This window comes from Kogia breviceps, chromosome 18 (genome assembly GCF_026419965.1).
Source record: "Kogia breviceps isolate mKogBre1 chromosome 18, mKogBre1 haplotype 1, whole genome shotgun sequence".
Lineage (NCBI taxonomy): Eukaryota > Metazoa > Chordata > Mammalia > Artiodactyla > Physeteridae > Kogia > Kogia breviceps.
Genome location: NC_081327.1, coordinates 56254236 through 56281757, shown reverse-complemented (window position 1 = coordinate 56281757; position 27522 = coordinate 56254236). Strand labels below are relative to the sequence as shown.

General features: G+C 52.0%; 1 protein-coding gene across 5 annotated transcripts in view; it reads left to right on the top strand.

Moving 5' to 3' along the window:
• C18H16orf95 (chromosome 18 C16orf95 homolog) overlaps positions 1 to 27522 on the top strand; it is a 453505-nt gene that overhangs the window by 191179 nt on the left and 234804 nt on the right. For 2 of the 5 annotated variants that reach the window (XR_010837976.1, XR_010837977.1), the window contains exons 9-10: positions 4696 to 4861; positions 6031 to 6186. The exons of 1 other annotated variant lie outside the window; for it this stretch is intronic. The gene's annotated coding sequence lies outside the window, so the exon portion shown is untranslated. Of the gene's footprint in view, positions 1 to 4695; positions 4862 to 6030; positions 6187 to 6866; positions 8483 to 26778; positions 26857 to 27522 lie in introns of those variants that run through there. 2 more of the 5 variants (XR_010837978.1, XR_010837975.1) reach the window with 2 other exon arrangements.

The window sequence follows — 27522 nt, the reverse complement described above, 5'->3', positions numbered from 1 at the left end:
TACTGAATTTACCTAATAAAATGAATTTTTAAAATTTTCATTTTCTCATTTCATTCCAGCAGAAAATGAGTTTGCCTTTATAATGTCCAGATCTTTCAAACTCTATTGAGTGAGAAATTAAGTTACAAAATGTAAATACTTTGGTATTTATATATATATATGAAATGAATATATATATGAAATGAAGTAATCTGTGACTGTAATACAATAGCAAGGCTGACTTCAAGGCTCCTAGGACACTTAAAATTTTTTTTATGATGTGTAATAAAGAAAAATAAAATTCAGTAGAAATGTTTCTCTTTTAAAATGGAATTGTGATACTTAATAAATTTAATTGTAATTTTCATTTAACATGTTATCTATTTACCAATTTTTTTTTCTGAACATCTTGTCAAATGTTGGGAGGGTTGTAAAGAAAACATATGTTAATATTCTGGGCCACAATTGACTTCTTTCCTTTCCTCCGTGAAACTATTCCATTGAGTATGGGAAATTGTAAAACAATGTAGTTCTCTCATGAAAAGAATACCCTGACTTTAATTACCAAGAGAAAGCAATTAATGCTCAAATTTCAAGGCCAATCCAGTGATCAGTTAGGAGCAGGAAGAAGGGGGGGAAAGCAGGACTGTTACTTGCATAAGAAAATCCAGAAATCGACATCATGCAGATGTATAATTGGAATGTGATTGTATTTATAAGGAAAAGTTATATAAACTTCAAAAATGGTAGTTGTTTTGCTTAAGTGCCTGAAAAAAGAGTTTAGAATAATATTTGGGTTATCCCAGTTTTATGCTCTTGTGTTCCCAAAGCCTTGTTAGGTTAAAGAACTCCAAAGGAGTGTGTGTGTGTGCGGGGGTCGGGGGGTGGAGTATATGCGTGCCTCCTCCGTGTCCCCAACCCCCAGGAAGTGTGCAGAGAAAAAGGTGGGAACTGACTAGTGACCAGAAAAAAAAAAACTCTCACTCCAGAAATTCATAACTAATATAAGACTTTTAGAAATTAAAAATAGCAATTGTCTTACTTTTTTCACCTCCTCTCTGGGGGTTGTTGCAGGGGATGGGGTGATGAGGTAGAACCAGTTTTCAAAATTGCTGCAGACCAGTTTGTGCAAAAAGGGTATTTCCACTTTCCTGCACTTTTGATTAGAGTATTTTGTTCTTGCTCTTCTGTCCCTGAAGCCATGGCATTGTACATCTTAAATATATTTTGTAAGCTTTCTAGTTTGGATTGCCGAAACAGAAACCTTCCCCTTCTTAGGGAGGTTCCCCTGCTGTCCAGTAGATGGCGATGTTACTTCTAGAGTGACCGACGGGTGGGGGTGGGGAAGATAGATACTGAGATTTACCCCTTTCACCTCCCCGGAGTGCATCCAGTGATCTCTAAAAGCAAGAAGAAAAACCTTTTTGAGGCCTGGCCTGAAACATGCCAAGCCGTCCAAGAGTATTAAAGTATTTAAGGCGACTGTTAACTACCAAGTGTCTCACCGTCCTGAAATGGTCTGAGACATCACCCAGCTAGGGTTCAACGAAATACTTTCTGGAAATGTTCAAAATAAAAATGGAAGACGCTTAGCAGCTATTTCAATATATTATCTGTTGCCTGTCTGTGTTTTATCAAGTAAATGATATGCTTATGATTCTCCGTTTGTAACGTTCACGAAGAATATACGTGTTACAGTATGGCATGGAATCTTATATGCGTACAAATGGCCAGTTAAAATCAGGAGTGTATAGATAATGATACCAGAGTCTCACCTTCTCAAAAAAGTGTTTTCCTTTTGAAAGTGATGAATGTGTGTGGGCCTCCCACCCTGGGCATTGTATTTCATTATATCAGCGCCTGCTAAATGGTATCGCCAGCCTTTTAAAGCTTTTAAACCTCCATCTCCCAGGAATGAAGCTCCTCCTCTCCAACTGGGAAAAGTTTCTACTTTATTTCAAAAACAAACAAACATTTTTCTATCCCCACCTCTTGCTAGAGAGTCTCAATAACCATGAGCATGTCGTTCAACATATTTAATGTTAAAATGATTTTAAAACATTTTTGGATAATTTCAATGTTTTGATTCTTCATGGGACAACACGATTCCTTAATTTGTTTTATGGAATAATTTGCTGTATCTTTTCTTTAATTTAAAAAGAAATAGGGTGCATGTTGACAATTATTTTAAACAAACTGGAATTTAACAACAGCAAAAAAAGATCTATTTCTTTTCCTAAAAATAATGTTATCATTTGTCCTTGGTGGGGAGATAGGCAGGGATTCATTTCACTCCAAATGTGAAATACTATTTAAAGACATAGGAATATGTAAATGCAGCAGAGAGCAATAACTCCATCATACTGGTAGTAATTAATCATGCGTTGCTCTCTAAAAAATTTAATTGAATGACATGCCAGCTTTGATACCTGTACGTATTTACAAACTGAGCAAGTCGCCGACTACTCATACCTCGAATCTACGCATTGACAAAATGATTGTGCAAAAACCAGCTGTTTAAATAGACTCTATAGACTCTGTTCCGCTTTAAAGATGTTTTACCCTTTGGGGAGAAAGTCATCTACGTACTGAGTGGCAGTGACCAGCGAACAATAGTTAGAATGAAAATAAAGCCTCCTGAAACTTAGTTTTAACTTTCTTGAGCAAGATACTAACCCATAAAAAATAAACATTGTTTATGGAGCCAGGTGTGTATCAAGTGAACCTCTGTAAAATGATATGAAGAAAATAAGAATTTGTATGTCTCAAGTACTTTGGTTCTCCTGCAGAACAGAGGGAGCTATTTGATGCATAGAAACCAAAAAATAAAATTGGTGATTCTGGAGAGAGGTCCAATTCAGATCTATGCAGGCCCAGGGAGGTGACTGTACTATAATTCACACACAAAAAGCTGTGTCACTTAGCACCTTGGCTTAAGGGATCATTTAATTACACCACCTATTAACGCCGACTTACGTTTCTGCTCCGGCCAGCCTTCTTACGGTCTTGTTTATTCCCAGAAATCACATCTGTGACAGCTCTAATAGGCCATTCAACATGAACATTTTCTTGTTTGGTTGAAAATATTTCAGGTTTCAGACACCCAACAAGGAAGAGCACTTTCAGACTTCGTGTAAATGAATAAATTTGTTCGGAGTGAGACTTTTTAGAAAATGAATTCAGCGGCCTATTTGACCAGTTTCAGCCTAAAATATTATGTTTCAGTTTGCCAGCCAGGCTGATAGGACCTCCGCTGATGCAGAGACTACTGCCTCTTCTGGGCTTTCTTTTTTCTTTTTTTCTGGCAGAAAGTGGCCCTGGTGGCATCTTTGCCTGTGGGATTAGAGAAACAGCATGGAGGCCTGCTTGCCTACAAGCCTGTCGGACTGCACACATCCCTGGCTTGGAGTGATGGTGTGCTATTGCAGGTTTTGAGTCCTGTATTTGTAAACTTTCCACTTTTTGTTTTTTTGAGAAATTCACGTTTGATCTCTGCCAGCAAAGGTGGGGAGGTGGATATGTACTTCCCTCTTCACAGCTGAATGCAATCAAAATGCTTATTTTATGTTGTGTTTTAGTTAAAAGGTAAAGGAGAAGAGAAAAAGACACTCAAAAACCCAGAAGATATAGTTAGCGTGGAGTCATCAACCCTGCAGTGCTGGGAATAAAGCCCTCGGGACACAATGCATTTTATCTCACCCCCGCACCCCCCAGCAAATGCTCTTGGAGGGAGAGGGGGGCATCGTGGGGATTCCATTTAAGGGTCAACTAACGTGTTCAAGCTGTGTGACAGGAGAAAGAAGGCCGAAATCCTTTGTGCAGACAAGCGCCCGAAGCTCAAATCCCTGCCTGTCTTCTCAGAAACAAACCTGCCCAGCATCTTCTGTGCGGTTTGGAGAAGTGAGGTTTGAGGCCACCTTTCAGTGGCCTTGTGTCGCCTCTGCCTCTGCATCGGAGGTGTCTGGGCCGCAGACCTTCCAGGCTGCTCTCCCCAGGTCTTACGCCAGGCTGCAGTGGAGGCTGGCTTGGTGAGGAGATGGGACACGCTCCCCACCTGGGAGAGCTGTGAGCAATCCACAGGGCGGGCGGCCTCGCAGGCACCTAGTCCCACAGGGCGTGGCCGAGGGCTCGGAGAGTGCCGTGCTGCTGTTCCGTCGTGCACACCCTCTTGGAACTCTCATCTTGGACACTCGGTCACATGACGAATGCCTAGTTTTGAAAATTTGTGCGCAGTGTCTCTCCACCAGAATCTAAGCGTCATGAATGTTGTGTACTTACAACGAGGTTGATGTTTATCCAGACTGTGAACATGCCAGGGTCACACGGGATAACTGGATGGTGCCTCCCAATGCGTTGATGGAGTTGGAAACGTCATTGTCCCCACTTGACGATTGAGGCACCTGAGTGGGATTCCCAGGCAGCACGGCTCGTGCACAGGGCTGGGAGGGCTGGGGGTACTGGGGTCTGAATCCAGGTGGAGGGATCACAGGCCCCACGTTCTTCAACAGGGCCTTGTAGGCTCTGCGAATTCAGTACTGCTGAGTGATGGAGGGTGAGCCTGAGAGGCAGGGGTGATGCCTGAGCAGAGGGTTTAGGCAGGTTTGGGTTCAAATAGGGCTCTGCCCTCATTCACTGGGGACCCGTGGTGAATTTTTAAATTTCCTGAGCCTAGGTTTCCTCCGACTTCAAATGGAGCTGGTGATCTTTCTTTTTCAGGTCGTGAGGATTTGAGATTGTGAATGAGAAGGCTGGGCCCCTAGCGTATGCGGGATGGATGATTGGGTCGTGGCCATCTGTGGGCCAGTTCCCGGGGCCCAGGAACAAATGGGCAGAGGGGCCACCTGGCATCACATCTCGGCCACCTACGAGTGGGGTGACCCCGGTGAGTCTCTTGAGTTGGTGGTGTTGATTTTCTCTCCTGTTGCAGTTTCTGCCTCAGAGGCTGGAAGGAGGAGGGAAAGCCCAGCTGCAGTAAATACTAAATGAATGTCCTCTGGGCATCTCCCTGTAGGCGTTCCGCTCCCTGCCGATGCTGTCTCGGGAAGTGTGGCCCCCAGACCAGGAACCTGGGCATCACTGGGCGCCTGTTAGGCATGCAGAGTCTCAGACCCCACCCGGCCCTCCTGGGTCAGAACCAGGGCTTTGCATGTGTGCTCTGGCCTGGAGCACACAGGAGACAGAGGCCACTTGTCCCTAGGGAGGCTCCCTCTCTGTGCCCTCAGCCCCATCCCTCAACCCTCCCTGGCTGGCTCTGTGCTGCAGCGGCTGAGAGGCTGCATTTCGCAGGCTCCCCTGGCTTCTGGCTGGGCCTGGCTGGTGAGAGGCGCAGGTGAGAGCCGGGAGCGAGGGCCGGAGGAGGGAGAAGCTGGGCACTCTCCCCTCCCCCGTTCCCCCTCCCCTCTCCTCCCCTCTCCCCTCTCCTCCCCCTCCCCCTCCCCCTCCCCCTCCGGTCCTCCCCCACCAGCTCCCATCTTAGCAGCTCCTCGGTGCAGCTGCAGGGTCAGGCTCTGCCAGCCCCGCCCCTCTCTGTCCCTCTGGCCCCAGGGTGCCAGCAGCTTCCTGCCGGTGCATACCTCCCTCCCGGGCTCCACGGTTGGCTTCTCCGTTTTCCATCATCAGAGCAACCAGTTCCACGTATTGAATTCTCTGTTTTAAATACTCAGCGAAGTTTCTGTTTTTCTTGGTTGGATCTAGTGATCCACCCAGGCTCACACCTCAAGGGGAAGGGGTCTTGGAGTCAGACGGTTAGGACCAGGGCTCCAGCTCTCCTGCTGCCTCGTGCTGGACCCTGGACAAGTCACTTTCCCTTTGCCCAGGGGAGGACCCGGGCTCAGAGAGGCCCCCTTGTCTCCCCACCCAGCATCTCTTCTGGCCCTGGCCTGGGCCTTCCTCACCTGCGACAGGTGGAATGCATAAGTGGCCTCAGGGCCTCAGCCCTCCCTGGGTCCAAGGCCTTTGCTGAGGGCTTTGTAGCACCTTTTACTAAGAGGCGGGTAGATTTCCTTGTCCCTGGAGTCTGGATTTCACTATGTGACTTCCTTTGGTCAATAGGATGTTAGCAGACTTCACTCAAGCAGAAGTTTGGAGGAGCTCTTACCCGTGTCCACTAGTCCTCGTGTGCCTCTGCTGTCTGTGTGAGCAGGGCCTGAGCTGCTTGGCTGAGGAAGGATGGGAGACGCCCATTCATCCCAGCAGAACTACAGACATGTAAGTAGCCCAGCCAGCGTCAGCAGTGACGCCTACCTGACCAGTTACGACACAGGGTATAAATACTGCCCTCACGTGCCACAGGTTTTGTGCTTTCGTTACGTAGCAGGATGTGCTGAGAGCTGAGTGATCCATCATCGCCAGGTGACAAACAGCTCTTTTCACGTTGCCCAAGGGCAAGGAGCGCGGTATGACATGGCATCTGAGAGCAGCGTTTGAGGAGCCCGGAGCCTGGGTTGAGATCCCAGCTCTGCCCCTTCTTGTCGGGTGTACTGGGAAAAGTCAGTTTGATTCTCTGGGCCTCAGGTTTGTCCTCTATGGAATGGGATAATATTCGGGCCTACCTCCTGGGGTTTGTAGGGACTGAGATTGTGTAGGTAAAGTACCTGGAACATAGTTGGTGCTGGACAGACATTATAGTTATTATTATAAGTAGAGTTAATGACAATACTGTGTTATAAAAACCAACAACCACAGTCTAGCCTCGGCTTTCCTCACTCTGCTCCCTGACACACCCACAACCCGCCATTCTTCAGAGGCCTTTGCACCTTCTGTTCCTTCTCCCCAAGTGCGGTTCCCTCTCCTCCAACTAGCGACTCACGTCCTTGCCTCAAGGCTTCAGTGCAGTGGGGAACTGAAGGGAATTCTGAGTGTTTCACTTCTCCCTCCTGTCCTTTTAGGCTGTGTCCTTGCTTTAACTCTCCGTCACCCGCGGTTAGCAATCTCTCCTGTCGTGGCACCGGGGCCAATGCGATGAGACGCTCTCCTCCTTTCCCCAAGGGTAGGACGTGTAAGGACGTGGCGTGTGGCAGAGAAAACATAGACGTGGCAAAATGAGGCCTTGATGTACCTGCCAGCCCTCCATAGCCACCGCTGTGAAATGACAGCATCTCCCACTAGGTCAGCGCCAGTCATTCCGTGGGCAGCAAGTGTTTGTGGAGCCTGACTCCGTGCCTAGCACCTGGGCGGCTCTGGGTTTACAGCCGTGAACAACGAGCAAGGTCACTTCTATCTCGGCCCACAGTCCATGGGGAGGCCGGACTGTGCCGGGCGGCTGCAGGCTTTGCGGGAGTGTTGGATGGGGCACTGGGCATGCAGGGGGTTTCGGGGAAGCCCTAAGATGGGCCTCTGAATGGAGATGTGAAGGGTCAGCCTGGGGGGCGGGGAGCTGGGGCAGCTGTATTCCAGGCACTGGCCTGGGTTAGGGGCCAGCAAGGGGAGCATGGGGACCTCCCAGTGGGCCGGAACGGGGAGAGTGGACGAAGGGGGACGTGCTCAGAGATCACAGCCTTGGCCTTACCACCGAGATGGGGCAAGTCCTGGGACCGGGCAGGCACGGTCTGGGCATCCCCACTGCGCAGACAGAGACGCCGAGGTCCTCTGCCTGAGTGCCATCTCCGTCAGTCACCACTTCAGGAGGAGACAGCAGCTCCAGGGCGCCGCAGCCTGCATGTCATGTTATGCCTCAGGGAACCTGAAGGCTGCTTCCACTAAGGAAATGCATAAATAAATAAGCCCCAGTAAATACAATATTTACATTAGTGATCAGAGGTGTCTGCCTTTCTGTGCCCGAAAAAGACAGAGAACACTGTGATTGGATGCTATTGGTGTCAATCATCTCTGATAGGCAAGAGGGAGGTGGGGCCCCCAGGCCTGGGCGGGAGTTATTTCCAGGGACATGGCCTGTCTAACCTCTTCTGTGTTTACTCCTCAAAGATGAGGTCAGGGTTGCAGCTCCTAGTATTCAGGTGCACATGGGTCAACTACAGATAACAGGGGTGTTGTCCTAGGCGGGGAAGGTGGGGGTGGGCAGACCGGGCAGGGAGCCTGGTTCTCTCCATCTTTTGGGCTCTGGGCCTGTGGGCTCAGGTCCTGAGGTGAATGCCACATCTTTGGGACTCGTGGCATTCCAGGAAGGATAAAGGGCCAGGGAGATGCTGCATCGTCTTGTCCCTCTGGAAGGGCCCCTCTGGGCAGCTCACCTCCATTGCCTTGGCTGGGACCATGTCACCTGACCACTCTCACTGCAAAGGAGTCTGGGAAACTGCATATTTTTAGTCGGGTCCATTGCCAAGCCAAACAAAACCTGAATCCTGTCAACAGGGAGGAGCAGGGTGGGGAACAGACGGGGCTGGGTGACCAGCAGAGGGCAGGCGGTGTGGGCCACGTCTGCCGGTTACGTGGTGCTCTCTGGATGCAAAGCAGAAAGAGACACTCTTTTTTACAAAAACCCTCCTGATGGGATGTTTATCTCTTCACATTCTGGATATCTTTAAAAATAAAATGGCCACTTTACAAATAAAATGAATTAATGTGTTCCTACCAGTCAGGAAAATAAAGCATCGGTGTTTTGGGCCAAAACTTCCCTTAAAAGCAGGAGGCTTCTTTTATGACTGTCATTTCACAGAGAAGGAAATCAAGGCACAGAGAGGTTGGGGGTTTGCCCAGAGTCACAAGGTGTCAGAACCAGAGAGGGGTTCAAGTGGCAAAACTCTCCCCTGGCGCCAGGATCCCAGCCCGGCCCAGGGGCTGCTGTGGCAGGCTGCGGGAAGGTATCTCCAGGTGGGCGCAGGTGACCTGTGGGCAAGCCCGGGAGGAGGGCGGGGGGCCTGGCCTTTGTGGTTACAGTCCCGGGAGGCTCTGCGTGGTGGGCCTTGGGGTGCCCGTGGCTTCCCTTCTCTGACCCCACACCTCTCTTGGGCTCCCAGTCAGTCTGGGATTTTCCACGAATCGGTTCTCTGAGCTCAGAGCCTGGCCCTGAGAGGGGACCCTCTCTGCTTTTGGCTGAAAGCCCACTTGACCTCGCTGCACTCTGTGGGGCCAGAGAAGGCTGTGCTGCGGCCAGCGGGGCGGTGGGGGTCACAGATGAGAGCCCAGAACGTGCCGTCGGGCTGCCTGCGTTCGCACCTGTCTCCCAGTGTCTCAGAATGGTGGGCAAGACACCAGGGCCCCCTGTGGTTGTGGCTTCCTCGTCCTGAGTGTGGGCAGGCCCCTCACGGGGCTCTCGTGAGGGACCAAAAGGAAGGCGGGTGCGCGCTGCTGGCCTTGGAAAGAACATGGGACCTGGGCTGCCCTGGCCACTCACATTCAGGTATGGCCGTGGGTGCTGCGGGGAGGCGTCTCAGGGAGAGCGGGAAGATGGGCTGCGCTCCTGCTGTCGTGGGATCCTGCTCAGCCTCGGATTCCTGGCCTGGAGTGTGCGAACGCTCCAGGCCAGACTTACCCCGTGGACTGCTGGGAGTGCTGGAGAGAAGGGCATTTCAATAGTTAACGTTTGCTGAGTGCTGGTCACCTGCCGGGCCTCTGCTAGACCTTTCGCTGGACTATCTCTTTCATCCATAACCTGGTCAGACCACACCGGGAGCAGCGAGAGTCAAATGGCTGCCCACTCCGCGCCGAGCGACCCTCGAGGCAGGTCCCCGACAAACGTCCCTTCCCAGCTCACAGTCTCGTTGTGCGTCGTGAATAAGCAAAGGCATCTTCCCGCAACCCACTCCTAGAAACCCAGCTGTAAAGTGAGCAATCGGATAGGTTGGGAAAACTCAGCTCAGAAATGACATTACAGTAAAGCTGTGTTTCTGAAAAAGGGCTGTTTGTCAGAGAGGCCATATCAATGATAAATACCCTGCCATAAAAGTAAGACACAAGGAACCCAGTCCCGAGTGGCCATTAAATTGGAGAAGTCGCACCCAGTGCTATCAGGTGGGCAACTACAAACACATCTATTACCCCAGGGACCCTGCCATGTAGTGGCCACAATGCCCAGAGGAGGTAACCCTTCTGTTTATTGCAATCAACTTTTTTGTCATAGGTCCACTTTATAGTTCAATAAACATTTACTTAACAATCTGTTTTTCTTTTTAGAAAGTTGAGAGCTTTAGTACATTATATGAAGAGAAAGTTTTTATGAAGAGAATTGCTTAAGGGACTCTGATCTCACTATACCTTCCTTTCTCCAGAAAGGTCCCAGGGCCACCCATAGTTCATCGTCAGACCTTGGGGGTACTGTCCTAGGGTTCAATATACATTTTTAGCTGGTGATGCTTTTTCTCTCTCACAAAAGGAATTTTGAAATGAAAGCTTCCCCAGCTGACACAGATGGCACTTAGAAACGTGTTAAGCTTCAAGTCACAAATAGTCCAACTTGAAGTGGCTTAAACCAGCATGGGGTCATTCTTCTCACACAACTAGGATGTCTGGAGAAAGGCAGCTGCTGGCCTCAGTTTGTTTTCTCGACAAGGGCAAGCCAGCATCTCCTATGGCTTGTGTCAGTGCCCTGGAGCTGCTGTGACAAATGACCACAAACTTGGCCACTTAAAACAACGCAAATGTATTCTCTCACAGTTCTGGAAGTCAGAAGTCTGACACGGGTCTCACGGAGCTAAAGTCAAGGTGTCCCAGGGCTGTGTTCCTCTAGGAACTCAAGAGGAGAACCCATTTCCTGGCCTTTTCCTGCATCTTCCAAGCCAGCAATGCTGCATCTCTGCCCTTCTTTCTTCATCACAGCTCTTCTCTGATCCCCTCTTCTACCTCCATCTTCCACCTTTAAGGACACTGTGATTACATTGGGCTCACCTGGGGAATCCAGGATCTCCCCATTTCAAGGTCAGCTGATTAACAACCTCAATTCCCCTTTGCCATATTACTTAACATTTTGACAGGTTCTGGGGATTAGGATGTGGGCATTTCTGGGAGGTTGGTGTCACTCTGTCTGCCACATTTCCGTTACCTGTCCTGTCGTGGTCTCAAGATGGCTGCTGCATCTCCAGACATCATGTCTATATTCAAGGGGGGAGGGGAGGAGCAGGTTTCCAGGACTGCACCAGCTGGGTCTCTGCCCCTTTTTTTCACTGTTGTGGCCTCTCCCGCTGCAGAGCACAGGCTCTGGACGCGCAGGCTCAGTGGCCATGGCTCACGGGCCTAGCCGCTCCGCGGCATGTGGGATCTTCCCGGACTGGGACACGAACCCACGTCCCCTGCCTCGGCAGGCGGACTCTCAACCACCGTGCCACCAGGGAAGCCCTCTGCCCCTTTTTATTAGGAAAGCAAAAGCTTTCCCGGAAGTGTCCCGGACTCTTTTTGACATCTGATGGGTCAGAACTGGGTCACTGGCTGCGTCTAGCTGCAAGAGAGGCTGGTAAGGTACACAGTTGGGAGAAGGTGGGCATCAAAGACTCTGGGAAACACACTTGCGGTGTCTGCCACGGCCCCCTTCCCACGCTCCTGAGTTTATTTCAGCAGATCTTCCCAGGGAGGGCACCAGGAGGGAGGAAGTGGTGGCTTTCAGGGCATGGCTTTAAAGCTTTCCAGTGGGATGTGGTTGACAGGAACTCTGGGAGCTCTAAAAAGAGACTTAAAATCTTCCGCTCTGGAATTGTGGGGGAGGCTCTGGGCTTTGGAGTTGGCTTTCCTGGGTTCCAGAGCCTCCTTGACTTGGGAACAAGAGAGGGTGTGCACCGCACGGGGCTCCTGGCAATGCTCAGAGCTCGAGTGCCCCCAGGGCACGTGCGGGCAGGTCTGAGTGGCAGGTCCTCTCTGGCAACAATGAGGCAGAGGGAGGTGTGTCTCCCCCTCTCTCTGTGCCCTGGGCTTTTGTTTCACGGGGGGGGTCAACTCAGCTCTGTCCTGACCAAAAGACTCACTGCACTTTGAAGAGAGTGGTCCCACTAGGGTCCTGAGGGCATCACCACCACCTCCATTCTGCCTGGCGAGCTGGGACAGGTTCTGGGTTCCTGGCTGGTCTCCATGATGGACTCCTTATCGTTGAATTCCCCCCAAAATACATTGGCTCTGCACCAACTCATTCAGCCCACCTGGAGTGAAGGAAACAGACCTCATGGGTAGCATGGGTCCCTCTAGAGGTGGGAGCCTGACCCCCACATGCCCCAAGCAGCACGGTGCCACCTCCTGCCCATTCCAGACACCACGTGCTCAAAGCGACCCAGGAAATAAAATCTGAGTCAATTCAACTTTTGCTTTCAAACTGTCCATTGACTGGTTGCCGTGCTGGCATCCTTTGGGGACACAGAGAGAGACAGGTGAGGTCCCCGCCCTTGAGAGGGAAAGGAATTCCCAGAGAGAGAGAGAGAGGTCCTGAGGGCTGGGTCCCTGCACTGTGCAGGCACAGTACTCCTTTGATCACCACTGGGTGACGCTGTGCAGATGACTTGACATCTCAGAATGTCAATGGCCTCGGCTGTTGGGGCTGCTAATAACAGCACCACCCTCCCAGGGCATCATATGGAAAGTGAGCTGTAAATACTCGCTTTCATTCTTGCTGTTATTATCATTTTTGATGTGTGCAAACAAATGCTCAGCATTTGGATTAAACTGAACCTAAAGGCATGACCCACAGATAAGAATGGAATTGGAGTCTCCTGGAGCCGCCACTTTTGTTGTTGGCTGGTGCTGATCAGGCTCTCAGAACAGTGGTGAGCTCCAAGATGGGTGAGCACGGCCTGTGGCCCCACCACGTCACCTCCTCCACGTCCACATCAGCCTCCTCGCTGGCACAAGGGACTCGTGCAAAAGCCCAGCTCCTGGGACTGGCTGAGGGCTGGACCTGGTGATACAGGAAAGTGCTGAGGACACAGTGGGTCCTCCAGAAACACACTATGGATCGCAGCAAAACCCCGAGGAGGGACGGAGGTAGTTCCCACCTGCAGCCCCATTTTGCAAGTGGGGAAACTAAGGAGCAGAGAGGCAGAGACACTTGTCCAGGGCCCCACAACCAGCGAGACGTAGGGTGGGCTTGAAGGTCAGTCTGAGGAGTGACTTCAGGGATGAGCGAAGGGTGAAGGGTGAGAGGTGCAGGGTGTGGAGTGCGGGGTGCAGAGCTTCATGCACTGTTGGCCTCGGGCATCTTTCTCACGTTCCTCCAAGCTCCGTGCCAGCTCTTTTGTCCCCAGGGGGAGGCTGGGCAGTGAGAACCTGGGAATTCTCTTATCTCTGCCGAGCAGGATGCGTCCTGTATTGTGTCCCCCCCTCGAGGTTCCCAAGCACCGTGATGAGCTTGCAGATTTTGGCGGGTGATTGCTCTGGGGGGGCTGTGCTTTGTTTGCCAGGCTCTCTCGCGCGAGGCTGGCTCCGTGTCTCTGGCCTTTTCAGCTCCTCTGCAGGCCCTCCCCTGCAGAGCGCTGTGAAATGGCAGGGGTGAGTTCCTGCCTGCGGCCATTTCCGCCCATTCTTTCTGTAGGGGCAGTGGGTGGGTTCCCTGCTGGGAGGCTGGGGGGTCGCAGTGCCCTGCATGGCCCTCGGGGGCGCTGTGCAGGCGGGTGAGGGCAGGGGAGGCCTGCCTGCCTGGCCAGGGCTAGGTTTCCGTCCTCCCCGCTCCCCATCAGTACCAGCATCTGAAAGATGCTCTTATCAAGCCGTGGAATGTGCATAGAAACAGGTAATTAATCTAGTTGTATGATGGAGAGTGGGCAGCCATGGTTGTCTGAAAATGCAGATCCTCAGGCCCCGGTTTCAGAGTCAGACTCACGAGAAGTTGGCTGGGACCCATGATTCATAGTTTACACCAGGCCCCCCGGTAATTCTTCTGACCTGGAACATTTGGGAAAAGGCTGGCCTGGCAGCTTGGGCAGGCTCTGGGGTCAGACAGGCTGAGTCATCTTCACTGCTGTCCCTCCTGGTCATTCTGAGTCTTGGAGCCTCTTGGAACCTCAGTCTCCTCCTCTGCTGACTGGGGATGATCTTATCTCTCTTACGGGGTAGTCGGGAGACATCCTAGAGTGCCCTGCACACAGCAAGCCCAGACAGTGTGTTCAGGAAAGGATGAATTCTTATTGCCCTTAATGATATTCAGTGATATAACCTTCCTGGCAAAGTTTCTGATAATCATAAACTCGGGGCAGACCACACTGAACTCACAGGGCTGCAGTCAAAATCAGAGACTGTGAGTGTTTTGAGCACCTTCTTAGGCCTCATTTTAGGAACCAGGCCTTTTTTGCATTGGAAATTTCCAAATGTTGACAGTAATGCAAGGGACTCAAGTCCTTGCTGTCCCCTGGGCACAGGAGCCCTGAATCGGGAAACACGGAGTGACCCTGGGATTCTCAGATCTGAGGCCTTGGGACCAGAAGGGGATTGACCCTCCTTAGGACACAGCAAGTTAACGAAGAGACCAGGAAAATGCTCGTGTTTTCCACGAGGAAACTTTACAACAGTGAGGATGAAATCCTGCAAGACCCGTCAGAGGCACTCCTGTCAGATGCGGGGGGTGGCAACGAGCCCCTCCTGGAAATGTGGGCAGCGGCAGAGGTAGTGCCCTCGCTCCAGGGCTCCCTCCCAGCCGCATCCCTCCTGTGCCCGGTTCCCTCCTGCGGGAGGTGCGGTAGTACACCCTTAGGTCCCCGGTCCTCGGAGGGGTAAGCGCGGTCGGATGTTGAAGCGCCCAGGTGGCACCAGAGTCGGTGACAGTGTTGGCGGTGGAGCGCTGGAGCGGCCGGGAGGGACTCCTCGCCTGCGCGAGGGCCTGGTGATGAGTGTGGGATTTGAATGTGGGCCTCGGAGAGCTCTGCGCTGCCGGTCCAGTTTGTGGGGAGACGGGCATGGAGACAGCGGACGAGGCCGGAGCAGGCGGCCTGATTGTCTGGCAGAATCAGTGGCTTCTTGGGCGACGAGGGCCTTGGGCAGGTTCACTCCCTGTCTGTTCGAGTCCTGTGGTCTTTTCTGAAGGTCGGCATGACGGGGAATGCAGTGGGGTCCTCAGTTTTTGGGTCCTTGTCTTTTATGAACTTTCTGCTTTGTTGTCGGGAATCTCCCAGTACCCTCTCATCCCAGGGTTTCTGTTGACCCAAAGCAGGAAGCTGCAGGCACAGAACTGGTTTCACGTTTATTGGCTTATGTTTTTCCAAAGCAGGGGTGCAATAAAACGTGAAATATGGTGGCTGACCAAATGGTCTCACGCTGTCTTCCTGAGACTTTTTTTTTTCTTGGAAAGGAACAGACATACTCACACGCACATACACGTGTTCAATCACACGCACACACTGGGACACATAACACACCACACACACTCTTCTATCACACACACACCCACTCACATACACACTTATGCATACCAGCACACATGCACACATGTGCGCACACACGTGCAGACACATCCTGGATGGTGAGGTGGGTCCACCATTGATCTCCTGTTCGTGAACGCTTGGCTGGGCTGCAGCGGTTCTAAGACAGATCGCCAAGTATCTAATACTGGTGGCTTCCGAGTCCTAGCATTTTTGCCAGGAACTCCCCCCTCCCCCGCCCCAGCTCACACTGGAATAAATTTGTGACCTGCCAGGTGATGTCACCACTGGAATGAACCACTTGGATAATTTAAGGCCCGGTTCCTCAAAATTTTCTATCACAGAATCTTGAACAGAGTAGGCTCCCCTTCCCAAGAGTGTGGACCGAGAGCAGGACCTGCCCAGGCACGACCTCTTGGGCATCTCCTCACAGTAAGTCACATCATCTTTACTTTGCATTCCGTGTTATTTGAAGAGGTATTTTATTTATTTACTTATTTATATAGTTTTGAAAGCTACCTGGTTTTTGCCTTAGCTATCTGCCACATAACCGGTCTAGTTTTGTTTTGTTTTTTAATTATTATTTATTTATTTATTTTTATTTATGGCTGTGTTGGGTCTTTGTTTCTGTGCGAGGGCTTTCTCCAGTTGTGGCAAGCGGGGGCCACTCTTCATCGCGGTGCGCGGGCCTCTCACTATCGCGGCCTCTCTTGTTGCGGAGCACGGGCTCCAGACGCTCAGGCTCAGTAGCTGTGGCTCACGGGCCCAGTTGCTCCGTGGCATGTGGGATCTTCCCAGACCAGGGCTTGAACCCGTGTTCCCTGCATCGGCAGGCAGACTCTCAACCACTGCACCACCAGGGAAGCCCTGAAGAGGTATTTTTAAAAGCCATTGTGTCCCTCCCATTATTTTAGCAAAAATGATGATTTTTCCATGCATCATGTTTGACTTGGGTCTTCTCACGGTCTCTTTGTTTGAAAAGCCAAGTTGACCTTAAGGTGTTAACCTGAAATGCAATCCCCTCTTCCTAAATGTCAGTCATTCATATCTTACTAAGAATGGTGACACAATCTTAGGAGTAGGTTTTCAATGACAACTTGAGATAGGACCATTAAAACCCAGGATGCCTGTGAGGGGAATACTGATGCCCTGTAAAGAGTCAAATATAACAAGGGAGTCAGAACAAACACATTTTGCATTTCCCTGTTGGGTCTCAGCCTCCCTTCGTTCTCTGTCTGAGGTCTGCGAGAACCAAACCTGGCAAAGATCAGGGACAAGATTCTCCCACAGAAACTTCTCTCCCCGGCCAAGAGCTCAAGTGTCTGGTCCCTCTCCCATCGCCCTCTGCACCAGCCCATCACAGAGAAGACTTCTGATTTGCTCTTTTCTTTGTATCTACCCATTTTCTCTGGTTTGGCAGGGCCCTGAGAATATCAGCATGTGGGCTCTTCTTGGACTGTTTGGCATTTTCCAAACCTTTGCACAAACACTTAAACTTTGTTTAAAATATATAACGTGTTGTCATACAGGCGTAACAGTATAATTTTAACTATTACTTGTTTACCCAAATGGGATCACAGTTGTATGCACTCATGATGTCTGCTTCCTTACCTGAGTTCAAATCCCGTTCCTGCCACTCCCTAGCTGTGTGACCTTGGGCAGGTTACTTACCCTCTCTGTAGTTTTCTCTTCTACAAAGGGAGGATAAAAACAGCATCCAGGTCGTCTGAGGGTTAGTTTAGTCACTATGTGTGAAGTCCTGGCATTGGTGCCTGGTGTAGGCATGTTAGCTCTGTCACTCTCTGAGGCGTGTGCCCCATGCTGGGAAAGAATAATTTGATTTTTCAGAATGGCCAGTGGAATGTGATTGTTTTCAGCGCAAGATCACTGAAAGCTTCACTGTGGAGTTACTCCGGCTCAGGGATATTCAAAGGGGATGAATTGGTGGAGGTCATGGGCAGCTTTGTGGCAGCAGGTGATTCCCATGTTTGGGTTCCCACCTGTTGGTGCCTAATGGGGTGGCAGTATTAGAAGCAGTTCCTCCCTGGTGGGCTGCCTGGGGCTTTAGAGGAAACGGTCGGGCTTGAGCCTCTGGTTTGCCAGAATTCCGCTCTTGGAACAGCTTGCCTGGGAGCTGCCTGGCCCCCCAAATGTGCTCTTGGGTCTCAGGTCTCTGATCTCCCCAGGCAGGCCTCCGGGGGAGCTGTGCACAGGAGGCCCTCCGTTTGTGGTGGAACGCATGCCATTTGTCAGTGGCGTGGGGTGACTCTCTGGGCACCCCTTGAAGAGGGCTTGCAGAGTTCAAGGCTGGTCGCCTGGGCGCTCATTATCTGATCTAATTGTGGGCTCGGGCTTCACAACCAGGGGCTGCGCAGGTGGGGCACAAGCTGCCAAGGTCACGCCTAGAAGCTTATTAAAGCGCTGGTGCGAACGGCGAGACCATCTGGATGCCATTTGACAGCCTCGGTGTAATTACACCATTTGGTGCAGGAATTAGTGAGAGCTGTGGCTTCGACTGTGGCAACGACCACTGCTGTGGGAGGGGGTGCTTTGGGGCCACCCCGTCCTGCTGTCTGTGGTCCTCAGGCCCGCTATGGCTTCTAGGTTTTCCGTGAGCTCTTGGGGTGGATGGCAGAGTTGGCAGTAACGGTGGGCAGCCTCCTCCCCTTACCCGGCGCTGCAGCCTCCGTAACCAGGAACACCTGCCTTCTCAGCGCTCTGTGTCCAGGGAGGGGAGTGGGGGCAGCTTCCAGCGCATTCCACCCGAGCAATATGGAAGTGTTTAAGCGGGGTTTGCACCAGGCAGGGTAGCTGAGATCTGAACCTTTAAATTATAGCCATTCCCCGGGCTGAGGAAAAGTAAATAAACAGTTCACAGCTGCAGCCAACTCAGCACAGGACCGGCTATCTCTTCTGATTGCCGGACAAGTAATTAAGTGGGAAATGTGAGCCCTCAACGTCAGGGTGAGATGATAAAGGTCTGGGGGCAGTAAATCCCCCCAACTCCAGAGACCTTCGGATTAACCCTCGAAGGGCTGGCAGGGGTGAAACCCAGATCGGGAACCTAGGCTCAGAGATAGTCAAACGCTCACTAGCTAAGTGAAAACCACCCACCTTGCTGTGTCCTGCTTTAGGGGACATAAGTGTGAGATTCTGGATTCTCAGCCATATGCCCAAGGAAGCACCTCAAAACAGGTTCTGTCTGCATTTACTGATTGTTCTGGGCTGAACTGAATCCTGCACAAAGTTCATGTATTGGAGCCCTAGACCCCAGGACTTCAGAATGTGACTGTATTTGGAGACTGGGCCTCTACAGAGGTAATAAGTTAAAATAAGCTCTAATCCACTGTGACTGGTGTCCTCATAAGAAGAGGGGATTAGGACACGAACACACAGAGGGACGACCACGTGAGACACAGGGAGAAGGCAGCCGCCTATACACCAGAGAGAGAGGCCTCAGGAGAAACCAACCTTGCCGACTCCTTGATCGCAGACTTCCAGCCTTCAAACTGTGAGGAAATAAAGCTTGTTGGTAAGCCCCCAGTCTGTGGTACTTCATTATGGCCGCCCGAGCAGACTCGTACACTGATCTTTGCCTGGGTGCTGAGAGCTGGTGTGCTTTGTGGTAAGGGCCGACAGTCTGTGCAGGACCCTGTGAGGCGTGTGCATGTGAGGCTTTGCGTGCCCACCAAAGCAATGGCATCCCCATTCCACAGCTGTGGAGGCTGAGGCCTCGGAGGCTAAGCAAATAGCCCACAGTCGCATAGGATGTGTGCAGAGAGCCTCCTTCCGAGAGTCGAGGTTCTCAAACCTGGCCGCGCAGTGGAATCACCTGGGAAGTCTTAAGAAGTACTGGTTCCTGGGCCCCACCCCAAACCAAGCAGAGTAGAACCTGGGTAGCGGTTTTCAAGTTGCCTCCGGTGACTTTCACGTATAGAACCACTGCTTTATGCCTAATTCCTCTTGTTGGAATTCTTTTTAAAAATGTGCTGGCTTAGCAGGAGCTAGTGACCTATATGTCACCTCCCACATTTCCAACGTGGTCCTCACATCATGGTCAATTAGCTTGTACCAGCGTAGGCTCTGGAGCCCAAATGCCTGGGTTTGAATCTAGGCTCCACCATTAAGTCGCTGTGTTACTTCAGGCAAGTCACTTGACTTCTCTGGGTCGCAGTTTTCTCATCTGTAAGATGCAAATAAGAGTACCTACCTCTAAGGTTGCTATTAATCGAGTTAATGTTTGTAAAGTCCTTAGAATGGTGCCTAGCACATGGAGAGTGCTAGAAAAACGTTCGTTAGAAATAAATTAACTTTCTCCTGTCTTTGCCCCTGGGTAGTACGATGTTGAGGGGTGGGGGTAGGGGTGGGACACAGAAGACAAGTCTGAGCTCTGTATTTCCCCCAGGGCACAGAGGGGGCCTCGGGAAATGTTATCGGGAGGGGACGGGGCGTTCACCACCGCCACCTTTACCACGCACACGTGGCCCCAGGAGAGGTATGGTGACAGCCGACTCCTGTTCTCCTGTAAACCATGACACCCAGGATCCCGAGTCTTTTTTTTTTTTTTTTTTTTTTTTTTTTTTTTGCGATATGCGGGCCTCTCACTGTTGTGGCCTCTCCCGTTGCGGAGCACAGGCTCCGGACGCGCAGGCTCAGCGGCCATGGCTCACGGGCCCAGTTGCTCCGCGGCATGTGGGATCTTCCCAGACCGGGGCACGAACCCGTGTCTCCTGCATCGGCAGGCGGATTCTCAATCACCGCGCCACCAGGGAAGCCCCAGGATCCGGAGTCTTAGAGGGACGCACACACGGAAATCTGTGATGTTGCTGAAACGTAGTTTTCTCCGTCAAGAATGAGGTGCGCTGTAGGCAGCAAGGCTCCAGGTTGGCACTGGCCCAGCGTGAGAGCTGCAGGGGTTGTGGGCGATCCTCGTGTCTCCTTGTTTTCTGTGTGTTCCCCGTTCTTGTCCAGCACTGGATGTGTATCCATTTTGTAACAAGACAGAGTGGTAGTTGTTTTAAAGAGCAGTGTAGAAACTGGCTGAGTTCCTCCAGGCAGATTCTTCCCTGGGGCGTGGTTTGGCATTTCCTGGACATCCTTGTGGCCAGCAGGGCTGGATGCCCCCCGTTCCTCGCTGGCAGAGCACGCGCCTGCCCGTTTGCTGGTCTGTGGCCCAGAGTTGGCGGGGTGGGGCGGGTGGGTGTCACCCAGCTATGTGTCTCTGGGAGCCATTGCAGGGGGCCAGGCCACACGGCTGCACTCCAGGGGCAGTGGTTTTGTGGAAGCATGGATCTGGGTCTGGACTTCTGGGGGTACCTGCTGCCGAAGGAGTTAGGGTCAGGATGGGAGGAGCTCCCAGAAGAGGCCTGGGGACAAGGACAGGAGCAGGTCTGGGCCCTTCCCCACCTGGCATGTGCTCCTCAGCAGGGGTGTCTGGGCAGAAAGGGCACTGCCTGAGCCCCTGCTGTGTGGTGCCAGGCCCCTGGGGTTGCTCCCAGCCTGCCACTTGGCTGGGAAGTTTCTGTGCCTTGGTGTTCTCAGCTGTAAAGTGGGGGTGATAACATGAGCTACTTTAAGGGCTACTGAGAGGATCAAACAAATCAAAGGGGTAGCAGCGCCTGCTACTTGGAACGAGGCTCTCCTTAGGATCGTAACTGTGTTTCTTGCAGCAACTCTGAGCGGCATCCGTTTGCAGGAGAGGACCCAGAGCTCAGGAGGGCACGTTGATTTATTCAGTCCTCAGCCAATAGTTACAGCCCTGCACGGGGCACTAGTGCCTAACGAGAAGCAGACCAAGGTTCCCGCCCTTGGCAAGTTCTCCACCTCCTGAAGGAAGCAGCCATCAGTCAAATGACCCCCCAGAGAGATAATCACAGAATACGGAAGGTGCTGGGGCAGCAAGACCAGGACGAGGAGAACACAGGGCAGGAGCCCGACGGGGACCAGGGATGTCTGAGTGGGGTCTGAGGGAGGAGTCCACTAGACAAAAGGAGAGGAACAGTGTTCCAGGCAGAGGGAACAGCCTATGCAAAGAGCTCATCCTGTCCAGAGAATTAAAAGGAGGTAGCGGTAGGGCAGCTGGGGTGCAGAGAGGGAGGTAGCCACTGCTGACTCCCCCCACCATCGACTCCTCCGATCCCCCACAGTAATAGAAGAGCCTGTCACAACTGTATGAAAGCATGTGACGAGCCCTGGCCAATGGGATTCAAGAAAGGCCACGTGCAGTCTCTGGCGTGTGTCCCTACCAGGAGGGGCCATCTTCTCGTCCCCCTCTGTGTCCTCCCAGTAGCTCGATGAAGACACTGTGATGCCTCATCACAGCCCACATGGATGAGCCCCATGCTTTACGGCAGAGAGGAAGCCCTGCTGGTTTCAGAGAGCAGAGCTCAGACCTTCGTGGGAGAAAAACAGATTCTACAAACGGCTCATCTCGGACACTGGTATTCCGGCTTCTGTTTAGTGCAGCCGAAGCCAGCTTGTAACACAGCGCAGACTTTCATGGAGGAGCAAGAGGCAGCGGCCAGGGTCCCACTGTCCCTGCTCTCTGGCATGATTTTGGGAATTACTCCTGGCCACTCAGCCTCTCTTCCTGCTCCCCTGTACTGGAGATAATGTCGGCCATGCAACATCCTCTTAAGTTGTTTTTTTTTACTTAATTCAGCCCAGGGAGCTTCAGTTATGTGGGAATAATACTCCTGTCTGACGCAGGCCTCCAGGTCGGGATGCAAACTTTGCTATTTCTCCTAAGAGCCTCGGGAAGCGGACGAGAGGTTGGAGGACTGACCCACGGGCAGTAAATGGCAGAGCTGGGGCTTGGAGGCAAGTGCACGGCCCTTATCCTCTCAGAATTCCCGTCCGTGCTGCGGAGCGGTGTGGCTCTGAGGAGGAGCTCAGGGCCAACCAGCAGACACTCCACTCACTTCTGCTGTCTTACTGACCGTCTGGCCAGCAGCTGCGGGGGGTGGGGGGAATTTGAACCCGTGAGAGCAGGAGGCTGGCGTCCCGCACGCAGATGTCCGGAGCTCTCCATCATCCCTCCCCGAATACTGGCTTATCTCAGATAAATCCCTTGTGCCAGTTTCAGTCGGCATTTCTGTCACTTGCCACTGTGGTATCTGAATTGGAATGCTGGTGCCCGGTGTTCATCGTCTGCACGTTTCGTCAGCTGTAGGCGGTTATGATTTTCTCGGAGCTTTCGCTTCTCTGGACTGGCCTTCCTGAGCTCCTTTGGCCCTTGCTTGTGGCCCCATCTGCTTCTGCATGAGACCTGTTTTCTTGGGGCTCTGGGTTATGTTTCTGATGTTTCCCCAAAATGGACACGATGGAATCAGGTTGCTTCTCATTCTGAAGGAGGGACTCAGGCCATCGCCGGGGTCCCAGAGGCTGGGTGCCCCCTGTTTCCTTACTCTTGTGAGGCCAACCCCTTCCAGTGACACAGGCTCCTGGGTGCAGTGGCAGGGGGCCACGGGCCGTGACCTCATTGAGCACACCTTCAGGGAGGATCGGTGGAAGGGAGGTCAAACGAGAGGGGGCCCCAGAGAATGCCCCCCACCCTTGCAGAGCTGCGGGTCTCCTACCACCACGCATTCACCTCGGCCTCCTGCCCACCAGTGCCTCCACTGGGGCCTTACTTAGAATGTCTCTTCCGGGGCAATAACCCGATTCCTCCCAGCAACACTGAGCTGGTCTGAGACCCCCTCCCAGGCTCTCTTGGGTCCTCCTCCCCACTCAGGGGGAAAAGATGTGGGGAGAGGAACACGGGTTCTGGGTTTTTAAAAGTTTACATTTGGTCCTCGGGTCTGCTTGTTACTAGCCGTGTGGGTCTAGGAGGTTGCTTACTACCCATGCATCCCATTTTCCATGTTTGCAGAATTAGTCCCCAAACCTGGGGTTGTTTTGAGGATTTCCTGAGATTTCGGCTGAAAGGAGGTCAGTGGGTGAGAAGGGTCAGCGACGGGGCTGCTTGAACCCGGGAGGGTGAGGTGTGGGCAGTGCTGGCTGCATAATGTGGGGATCCCAGTGTAAGATGAAAATGGGGTCCCTGGTCAAAAATGATGAGGAATTTCAAGTCAGCTACAGCAGAGCACTGAACCAAGGGCGGGACCTTCTGGGCATGGGCCCCGTGGTACAGTTGCTGGAGTCCCTGGAGGGCCAGGAAGTGGCAGGAAGCTGCAGACACCGAGAGGTCAGTGGCTGATGATAATGGATTGTTTGCCCACTGCCGGGGCCTTTGCGTCCAGGCCAGGATCCTGACCACGGCAGCATCCAGAGACGTTTCTCTTTAACTGTGGAGATCCACCCCATGCCTGTGAGGCTCTCGGTGGGGGAAGGGGCACAGCTTTTGGACAGTCCCCCATTGAATCCAGTCCAAGGACTGGCCCAAGGGTCACAGCCCCTTGTAACCGGAAGAAGCTGACTTCTGGTTCTGGGTTCCAGAGCAGGCGGCCCCACCCAGCACTGTGACATCATGCCAGGGAGTCCCTTGATGTCATCGTGAGGGCAGCCTTTGTGGGGTGGGGGTGAGGCTGTAAAGCCATCAGGATGGATGTCACCCCTTGGCCCCGTTTCTCCCACCCCCGTCGTCTCTCCTGAGCAGGCCTGGGCCTCCAGGACCCGGGGCCCCGCAGTGAGCACGCTTGTGCCACGGGCAAGCTGGGCACCACGGGCACGGCTGCACCTTGCCGCCCAGTGCCAGTGGTGCTTCCAGGTTAAGTCTTGTTCGGGTCATAAATGGGATGAAAAAAAGTATTTCACTGTATTTTTTCCTGGGGTGTCATGACAGATTGAGGGCCTATGGCTCGAGGCAAGCTGGCTGATTCCGGCTCCCGTGACCCCGAGGCAGGGGAGCAAATGGGCAGGTCGCAGACTTCCCCTGCCTTGGCCGGGCCTGACTCCAGGCCCCCTGGCCTCCATCTCTCTGACCATTCTGCTAGTGGCGCTGGTGGGAATGTTGAGCCTGGCAGAGCCCAGGCCCGTTCCTCTTGCCCTGAGAGCTTGTTGGGCCTCATGGGTCCCCGGGGAGCACGTCTTCTGAATGGGCAGGCTGCCTAGCCCCTGGCTGGCTGAGCTGCGTGGGGAAGAGCTGGCCTGCGTCTCCCAGGACAGGAAAGAGCCCTGAGGGTGGGTGTCTTGGTGCCTGGCGCCTCTCTGGTCCACCAGAAAAATGGCTGCTGCTTCTATGCCATCTGAGTGGCAGTGAAACAAAATGGTCATTATACCCACATCCACTATCCACACGCTCACTGTTCAAACTCAGAAGCTGATTGATTCAGGTAACCGGGGGCGCTTGTAACTATAATAAATATGACACTAGTGCTCACTCCTGGAGGCCTCATTCTGTATACGATGTATAACGTGTACATATTCTGAGTAAGTTTTCCTAGCAGCTCCATGTAATAATAGTACTAGAAAACACACCATGCCTACTATGTGCCTGTTCCAATAACCTAATATAGAGTGAGTCTTTAAATCCTAACAGCAACCCTATGAAGTAGGTACTTCAATCATCCATATTTTGCAAATGAGGAAGTGAGGTTCAGAGGGGTTGAGTGACTTGCCCAAGGTCACACAGCTGGTTAGTGTCCAGAGCTAGAGTTTTACTCGGTCAGTCTCCCTCAGAGTTCATGCTTTTAACCACTAACATTTACCACATCCAGGGCATTCAAGCAATATTTGGGGCAAGAACATGCTGTGGATTTTATTACTAGAGGCTGGTGCTCCAATGGGAAAGGAGCAGATTCTCCAGGCGGTTTCCTGGGACCACCAGATGAGATGGTAAAACCATAGAGCCCTACCTCTAGGTTTAAGAGAAAGCAGGTAAATTAATAAATAATAAAATAATACTCCAGTATGACCATTAGGTGACATTTATGGATTTATATTCTACTACTTAATGTATCTGATGCTAATCCAGCACTGCTCTGTGTTGGGTGCTGTGCTAAGGGCTTTATGGTGCCTGTTTCACGGGAGGTGAGCTCACCTGTGCAGTGCTGGTCAGTAGATGCCTTTGGTGGGTTCAGGAGTCAAACCCAGGAGGTCTCTGGGCCCCCAGTGCAGAGGGTCTGCCAGCCTGGAGACGGGCTCCCCTGTGAGCAGGAAGAGGGCCACCTGCCGCCTGTGTTGTGTGATTCGTCGGCTTGGGTGAAGGGGCGCCTGGCAGACCCCTGCCCAGAAGGCTCTTCCCCAGTGCCAGCCAGACCTTTCTCCTCCAACGGAGAGGTGAGATGTAGACCCTCCCCACCTGTCACAGAGGCAGAGAGAGCCCGTCTAGTCTGTTCTTTCACACCTTAGCAGAGACCGCCCCTGCTCTTCTTCCTGGGAACACCGCAGCCTCCACAGCCCAGCCTCCCTTGGGATTGGCCGTGGCCATTGGCTGACTTGCGACCACAAGTGATGGGCTGAAGAGGCCCCAAGACGCAGAGGAGAGCAGACCCAGGACGGAAGCGCCCCGGGGCCCAGTGACTGGGGAGCAGAGCTCGCCTCTGGCCACACTGGGCTGGGATGTGAGCAAGGACGTGGGTTCGTTGAGTTGAGACGTGGAGCTGGTACAGCGCTTAGCTTGTCATGGGGAGGACACTGCCCACAACCTGGGCCATCACAAGGGGATCTCAAGACCCTTCCCAGCTGGAGAGTCTGTGTAGTTCAGGTGTGTGGATGCTCAGCTGACAATCAAGAAGAGGGAGGAGGTGTCACCCTCCAGCCACGTCTCAACCCTCCCTCCCCCAGCTCGTTCTCTGACTTCAGGGGCCTCCTCTTAGTTCCCTGGCCAGACGGACTGCTCTCTCCTGCCTGTCTTTGCACAGGCTGTTCCACCTGCTTGGCACACCCTTCCGCCACACCCACCCCACCTCTAGTGCTCATCCTTTGGATCCCCTCTGAACACCCCTTCCTCAGAGAAGACTCCCCTGACCCGCAGGATGGGGTCTGCTCACCTGTTTTATGTCCCACTATACTGGGCACACTTTGCTTTCATAGCAGTGGACGTATTTGTGATTTGTAAGCTCCTGGAAGGCAAGGGACATGGCTGCCCTACTGATGAATCACTTTCCTGTTAACATGTGGGTACTTTATGTTTGTTCATTTGTGAATAAGTTAGTGAATAGGCCTGAGATTATCCCCCAGCTTGTGCCTGGAGTAGAGCCCGTGGTGTTCTTGTGTCTATAGCTCTTTTAATTATTGTATGTAATAATATATAATAATTATATTAATATAATTTAAATTATTTATGTAATGTAATAATTTAATTATATCCCACTGAACTCTGTCCTGGAGCAGTGCGGTCGTACAAAGAATCGCTGCTGTATCTGTCAGTTATCCGTTGCTGTGTAACATATTAGCCCAAGACTTAGGAGCACAGTGTCCAAGGCCGTACAACAGATCCCAGCACCAGAATCTGGTATTGTCATTTCTACACCCAGCGATGTGGGCACTTCTCTAAATATAAAACTAAGAGGAATATCACATTTTCTCAAATCCCAAAAACACGTCTGTTTTCGCTCACGTCAGAGTGTTTCTCTAATCAGCATGCATCTTGTCACTGATGGTTACATATATTCTAGGGTCTCTTTTCTCCCTTCAGAACCCTTCGTAAGTTGATGGTGGATCCCAATCCATGTGGCCTTAGGCTGCAAGGAGTACAGTACTCATGAGAACTGCTGCTCACCGATGGCTCTCTCTGTTGCCGTTTCACTATCCATGATCTCACTTTACCCTCACAAACACCTGGGGAAGGAGCACAGGTGAGGAAGGTGTTGTTTCCGTGTTACAGATGAAGAAGCATAGAATCAGAGAGGGTAAGTAGCTTTCCCAAACTCACACAGCTACTAAGTGCTTGGATTGAAACTCAGCTCTAACTGTAGGCTGAGTGCTTGAAGATTAGCTATGGAGAGTTTTTCATAACACGTAGCTATAAGATATCAGGTGCCTTTTATAAGCTCTCTGCTAACGAGCCTTATTTGCTGTGTCAGTCTGATTGAGCTGCACAACAAAGTACCACAGCCTGGGTGGCTTAAACAACAGACGTTTATTTTCTCAGGATTTTGGAGACTGGGAAGACTGAGATTGAGTGTCGGCAGGGTTGGTTCCTCCTGAGGCCTCTCTCCTTGGTGTGTAAAGGTCACCTTCTCACTGTGTTCTCACCTGGGCTGCCCTTTGTGTGTGGCTGTGCCTTAATCTCCTCTTCTTAGAAGGACACCAGTCCTCTTGGTTTAGGGCCACACCCTAGTGACCTCATTTTAACTCCATTACCTCTCTAAAGACCCTCTCTCCAAATACAATGACATTTGGTGGTGCTGGGGGTTCGGACTTCAGCACATGAATTTTG